Consider the following 6,262-nt stretch of genomic DNA (forward strand, 5'->3'; position numbering starts at 1 on the left):
AGTGGAAGAGGGAAGGATCCTACCTGACCCCTGCAAAGGAAACAGAGTCCAGCACAAAGCTTGGAGGGAGAGTGAAAATGGAGGTAATACTGTTAACACCTCCCCCAAAACTGAAAGAGGAGCAGAGAAATACCTGGAAACGAGGACTTTAACCTGAAAACCAAGGATAAAAGGAAAACTTAACTTGCTCTAGGATGGCAAATCCCACCTCTTCCTTGTAAGGACCTCTACCATCTACAGTTAGCATGGTTTCCTTTCCCCTTGGCTACTACAAGGGCTTAGGATGGTGGCTCTCCATCTGGGTTTTCAGCACATGGTTCTAAATGGGATTGGGATGAGACTCAGCTTCTTGGAAAATTATCCTGAAAATAGAGAGAGAAATATTAACTGGACAGATGGGAGGAATGGGCATCAGAAGGAAATATAAGTTTATACAGAATGGCAGAAATCTAGGTTTCCCAGAGTGGGAAGAGAGAGGAGACATTCAACAAACAATGAATATTAATTGAGGGCCTATTATGTTTCTGGCACTGTTCTAGAACCCCTCCCTAAAAGTAAAAAAAGATAGGGGCAGAAAATGCAAATTCTGAGAGAGAGGAAAGGGGCAGTTGAAGAAGAAGGCTGAGGGAACTGAGAAACCTGAGTGATGAGGCTGGACCTTAGATCGCCTCATTGGCCTCCTCACCGAAATCTTCCTCTCTTGTGATGGCATCCTGGTACTGCTAGTACTCGGAATGAAGTCTTTCAATGTTGCTCTCAGCCTTGGTGAACTCCATCTGGTCCATGCCCTCGCCTGTGTACCAGTGGAGGAAGGCCTTCCAGTGAAACATGCTAGTGAACTGCTCTGAGATGCACTTGAACAGCTCCTGGATGGCCTACTGTTACAGATGAAGATGAGTGACATCTTCAGGTCATGGGGTGGGATGTTGCAGATAGCCATCTTGATATTGTTGGGAATCCATTTCACAAAGCAGCTGCTATTCTTATTTTCTACATTGAGCATCTGCTCATCTGTCTCCTTCATGGACATCTGCCCACTGAAGACAGCAACCACACGGGGGCACTGACCATAACTGGGGTCACAGGCAGCCATCATGTTCTTGGTATCGAATACCTGGTGGATGAATTTGGGCACAGTGAGGGCCTGATACTGCTGGCTTCCACAACTGGCATGAAGCCAGGCATGAAGAAGTGGAGGCATGGGAAGACCACCATGTTGACTGCCAACTTGCAGAGGTCAGCATTGAGCTGACCAGACAAGTGGAGGCAGGTAGTGACACCGCTTATGGTGGCTGAGATGAGGTGGTTCAGGTCCCCATAGGTTTCTGCAGTCAGCTTGAGGGTACAGAAGTTGACGCAAAGGGCCTTGTTATCAATGCAGTAGGTCTCATCAGTATTCTCTACCAACTGAAGGACAGAGAGGGTGGTGCTGTAGGGCTCAAACACAGTGAGGGCACCACACTGAAGGTGTTCATGATATGTTCAGGATACTCTTCACAGATCTTATGATCAGCAAGATGCCCATTCCTGCCCAGTGAATGGGTCAGCTGGAAGCCCTGCAGGCAGTCACAGCTCTCAGCCTCCTTTCGCAATATGTCCAGGAGTGAATCAACCAGCTGGCACTCTCTGTATAGTGGCCCTTGGCCCACTTGCTGCCTGCCCCAGACTGACCAAAAACAAAGTTGTCTGGTCTGACATTCTAGCCAAAAAGACCGGAGCAAATAGAGTCTGTGGTCCTGGGTTCTAGATCCACCAAAATAGCACAAGGAACATATTTTCCACCTGTGTCTTCATTGTAGTACACGGAGATGTGATCCAGCTGCAGGTCACTTTCCCTGTGGTAGGTGACAGTTGGGTGGATGCTATCCATGTTCATTATCGATCACCTTCCCGAACTTGGCACCGATATGGTTGCCATACTGGCCAGCTTGGATGTGTACAATTTCCCTCATGGTTCAAATTAATTTTTTTTGCTCACCTCAAGGTATGTACAGGGCAAGAAAATATGTAATTTTATTTTTCTCTGCTGCTGGTAATGGGCTGGAAGACGGGATGTACCCTGGGGGCTGGAGCAGTAAGGGTTGAATGCTGTGTCAGGAAGGTTCTGAGTAGCATGGTTTTTGAGTAGTGATGAAAGATCACAGTTTGGAACAGCAGTAATCACATACCCTCTCCCTCTTCTGCTTTGGGGTTGCAGGCAAGATCACAGTAGGACAGAGAGCTGCTATAGGGAGGCAGGAATCTCAGCCTCCAGATCTAGAGTCTATGCCCTACCTCATGACCCATCTCTCAGCTGCTCTCCCACCATGACTGAAACCACCTGACCCCAGCTCCTTCCCAAGGTCTGGCTTCCTCATGAGTTTAATTCAACCCAAGTGTGGCAGGATGAGTTCTTGGGAAGCAACTGAAATGGAGATTAACGTGCAGGAAGTTTATTAGGGATGCTGTTAGGCTCAATGCCAGGAGAAGAAAAGGGGAGGAAACAGGACTGGGCACAGGGATATGATGGGGCACAATACAGTCTCAACAAAGGATCTGGCCAACGCCCTGGAACACTCTGAAGCTAGGATGACCTCTTTAGAATCGTCTTGTGTTAGGGCCAGGGTTCCTTTTATACCCAAGCACTGATCATTGGATATGAATCTCCTGGGGAGGGAGAATGACATGATTCAGGTTACTTTCTTTAGCAGAGGCAATCCCCAAAGAAGATTTACAGCTGAGAGATGTCTTCCTGCAGTACACCTAGCAGCTGGTGTAGTAAGTCCTTCAGTCATGAAGGGGATCCCGGCAGCACACTGCAGCATCCACCATAGTAATACATCTTTAGTTAGTCCTTACTCCATGCCCAGCCAAGGATCTCCCTCAAACTCAGTGTGGGGCTTAGAATCTGGAACTTACCTGAGGCACCTGGGTACAGGTATCAGACTCCTACATAGGAGTAAGAGGCCTTGAATTCTAATCCTAGGTCAGTGATTGGCTCACTATGTGACAACAGGCAAGTCTCTGGCTTCTCTCAGCCTCAGTTTCTCCATCGGTATATGAGGATCGAGTTGAGGTCCTTGCCAAATAGGCCATGCTTTATGATGCCTAAAATCATGGATGGCAAGGAGTGAGGCCTGTCTGTGCTTCATTCTTGGACCCCAAAGGCCCCACTCACCACCCTACCCCTCTCATTTCTAGTGCTGTTAGGCTCAGGTCTTTATGACCAGGGGTCACAGGCTGAATAATCAAATAGAAGTCCAAGAATAGATTTAGGAGAGAATGAGGGTCCAGTGTATCTTTCAACTCCCCAATCCCTCTCAGAATGGATTTTAGCTCTTCCCAGAATCATTATAGCTTCTGCCCCTACAAAGAGACATCACTAAATATTTGATGAGCAAGATTCTTAGAGGTCATTCAGTTTATTACTCTTCTGGCATCACAGGCCACACAGAGACACCCCTATCTCTTAGAGAATTATAATTTCACATTAGTCATTAGCAGCTTCTAGAAGCTTCAGGGCCTTTGAAAGACCAGAGAGCAAGATCAAAGTAATTTTTAAGTCATCTTTTGCTTTGGGAATAACAAGAAATCCTTAAATTATCCCCCACTCCACTTCTCCACCCCCTGCCACCAGGTTTACATTTCTCAGGGTAGGCCTGTGTTCACCTAGCTTAGCTATTCATTATGGTAATTGTTTTTGTGGATGGTTTATGCTTTTTTTCTAAGAGAAAACAGTTTTCATTTCTTAGCTCTATATTTTGCCCTCTGACTACTCATGAACAGAGTGAAATCAGGACGAATGTGGTGTCACCACCCACATTTCTGAATTAATGTGGAATATAAAGAAGAAACCAAGTCAAATAATAGTTGGGCCTGATCCTTGAAGTGATAGCCCATGGGAGATGGAAAGGCCCTCAAATGTTAGCTAGTCCATCCAGTCCCATTTTACAGATGGGAAATACTGGGGAGAAAGAGGATGAGACCCCAGCTTCTTACTAAGTATAAGATCTTTCAGAAGAAAGGAATGAAGGCTTTCAGAATGCAGTCTTGCATTTGAAATGACGGAGTAGATATACAAATGACTTAAAACAATATATAAGAGAAATAGAAAACAACGTGAAGAACCATTAGCAGACCAGAAATATTAGAGAATTTCTAGAGATGGAAAGCAGTAGTTGTAGTGTCACATTCCTATCTTAATGCTAAATTAAATGGATTGCATATTCCTTCCCCTGAACTCAACCCTGGATACACTGTATACACTAGAGGGGTGATGTATCTCAGAACCTAACCCCTAAAGAAACCAGAAGCCAGACAGGTCCCAGTCTGGGTGAATACTACAGCATAGAGATAGAGAAAGCTGAATATCAAGACTGAATGAGAATTTGGGGTAAGACCCTCTAATTATTAACTTTTCTTTCCTCCACAATTCTCTAGGTGTGTAATAGCCTGCCCTCTCACCTCTGTAGGCAATACCAGATGGAAATGAAAATGTAGCCTCAAGGCAGTTCTGGAGGCAGCTAAGATGGGAAATAGATTCAACAAATGAAGGCTGGCAAGCAGCCACTGAGCAGTCTTCCATGCCTTGATTGGGATAAATGTACCTCATAGAGGGAGGCAGCTCTTAGAAAAGAGGAGTGACCAGGGCAAAGCTCAGGGATGGTCTCTGGAAGGCAGAGTTCTCTGGTTTATCTGGAGAGTGACAAACAGAGAACTAGTATTCAGAGGCTCTATCTACTCCCTGAGGCACTCTCCTCATAATTTCACCAAAAGGAGCCAAAGCTGGCATCTGGTCTTTAATCTCACTCCTCTTCCCAAAGTACATATTATTGGCCAAGAGAACTGACACTTCCAAAGACAACCACTAAATGAATGACTGTAGAAGAAGTAAAATGAACAGACTAGGCAGAAGAAGAATTTACAATAAGGACAATACATATCTTCAAGATATAAGGGAAGGCATTATAAATATGAATGAGAAAAGTAATTATAGAAAATACCCAGAAATGTTAGGAATGGCAAATATTATCATTGATAATTGAAACAACTTAGTAGATAGGGTAAAGAGCAGAATGTATTCAGTCAAAGAACAGATGGGAGAGTTGGAAGATAAGTAAGGACAAAAACCAACATAAATAATATTAGGAAGGATATAGAGATGGAAAATATAAAGAAAAGAGATATGGATGACAAAAGTAGAAATGCCTACATTTATTTAACTGGAATCTCAAAAAAGAAACAGAAGATAAAATATTTAAGATACAATGTCCAATTATTACCTATAATTAAAGATGTGGGACCTTAGATTGAAAAGAGCCCATGAAGCACAGTTGGTTTTCTCCTATAAAACATTTGCTGAGTGCAAAGGCGACTGGGGGTGGGGTTGGGGAGGTGCAGAATAACAAAGTGTAAATTGTAAAATCTTTTTCACTTCAGCCATTCTATCAGGTATGTAATAGTGCCTCATTGTTGCTTTAATTAGCATTTCCCTCATGGCTAATGATTTTCAGCTTTTTCCTCCCACATATTTATAGGCTATTTGTATATTTTATTCTGTGAAATGTCTGAGTTTTTTTGCCCATTCAAAAATTGTTTGTATTTTTATTATTGAGTTGTAAGACTACTTTATATGTTGTGATGCAAGCCTTTCATCAAATATGATTTGTGAATATTTTTTCTCAGTCTGTAGCTTGCCAATTTATTTATTTTTTGATGGTGCTTTCTGATGAATAGAAGTTTTTTAATTTTGGTGAAGTCCAATTATCAATCTTTTTATGGTTTATACTTTTTGGATCCTCCCTAAGAAATCTTTGCTTACTCAAAGGTCACAAAGATATTTTCCTAGCACTTCAAGTAGCTTCACTATTTTAGGTCCATGATCCATCTCAAATTGGCTTTTGTGTATGGTATGAGGTAGAGGTTGATGCCCTTTATTTCCCAGATGAATATTCAATTGTTCCATCACTGTTTGTTGAGGATATTTCCTTTCCTCTTTGAATTGCTTTGATATTTTTTATCAAAAATCATTTGACCGTATATGTGTGGGTCCATTTCTGGACTCTGTATTTGATTCCATTGGTTTATTTAACTATCCTTTCATGAATAGTACAATATCTTGGCTACGGGTTTGTTTGTTTTTTTTTTGATCCAAAAATATCTTTATTTTGCCTTCATATTTTAAAGAGTATTTTTTCTGGAGATAGAATTATATGTTTGCAGGTTTCTTCTTTCAGCAGCTTAAAGGTGTTATTTAGTTTCCTTCTAGTTTCTATAGTTTTAA

At 42.5% G+C, this 6,262-nt stretch overlaps 1 pseudogene; it reads right to left on the reverse strand.

Annotated features, from left to right (window-relative positions):
* Positions 1 to 659: 659 nt before the first annotated feature.
* On the reverse strand, positions 660 to 1,952 carry LOC102892796 (annotated as a pseudogene).
* Positions 1,953 to 6,262: the final 4,310 nt, after the last annotated feature.

The sequence above is a fragment of the Pteropus alecto genome, unplaced genomic scaffold (genome assembly GCF_000325575.1).
Source record: "Pteropus alecto unplaced genomic scaffold, ASM32557v1 scaffold38, whole genome shotgun sequence".
Lineage (NCBI taxonomy): Eukaryota > Metazoa > Chordata > Mammalia > Chiroptera > Pteropodidae > Pteropus > Pteropus alecto.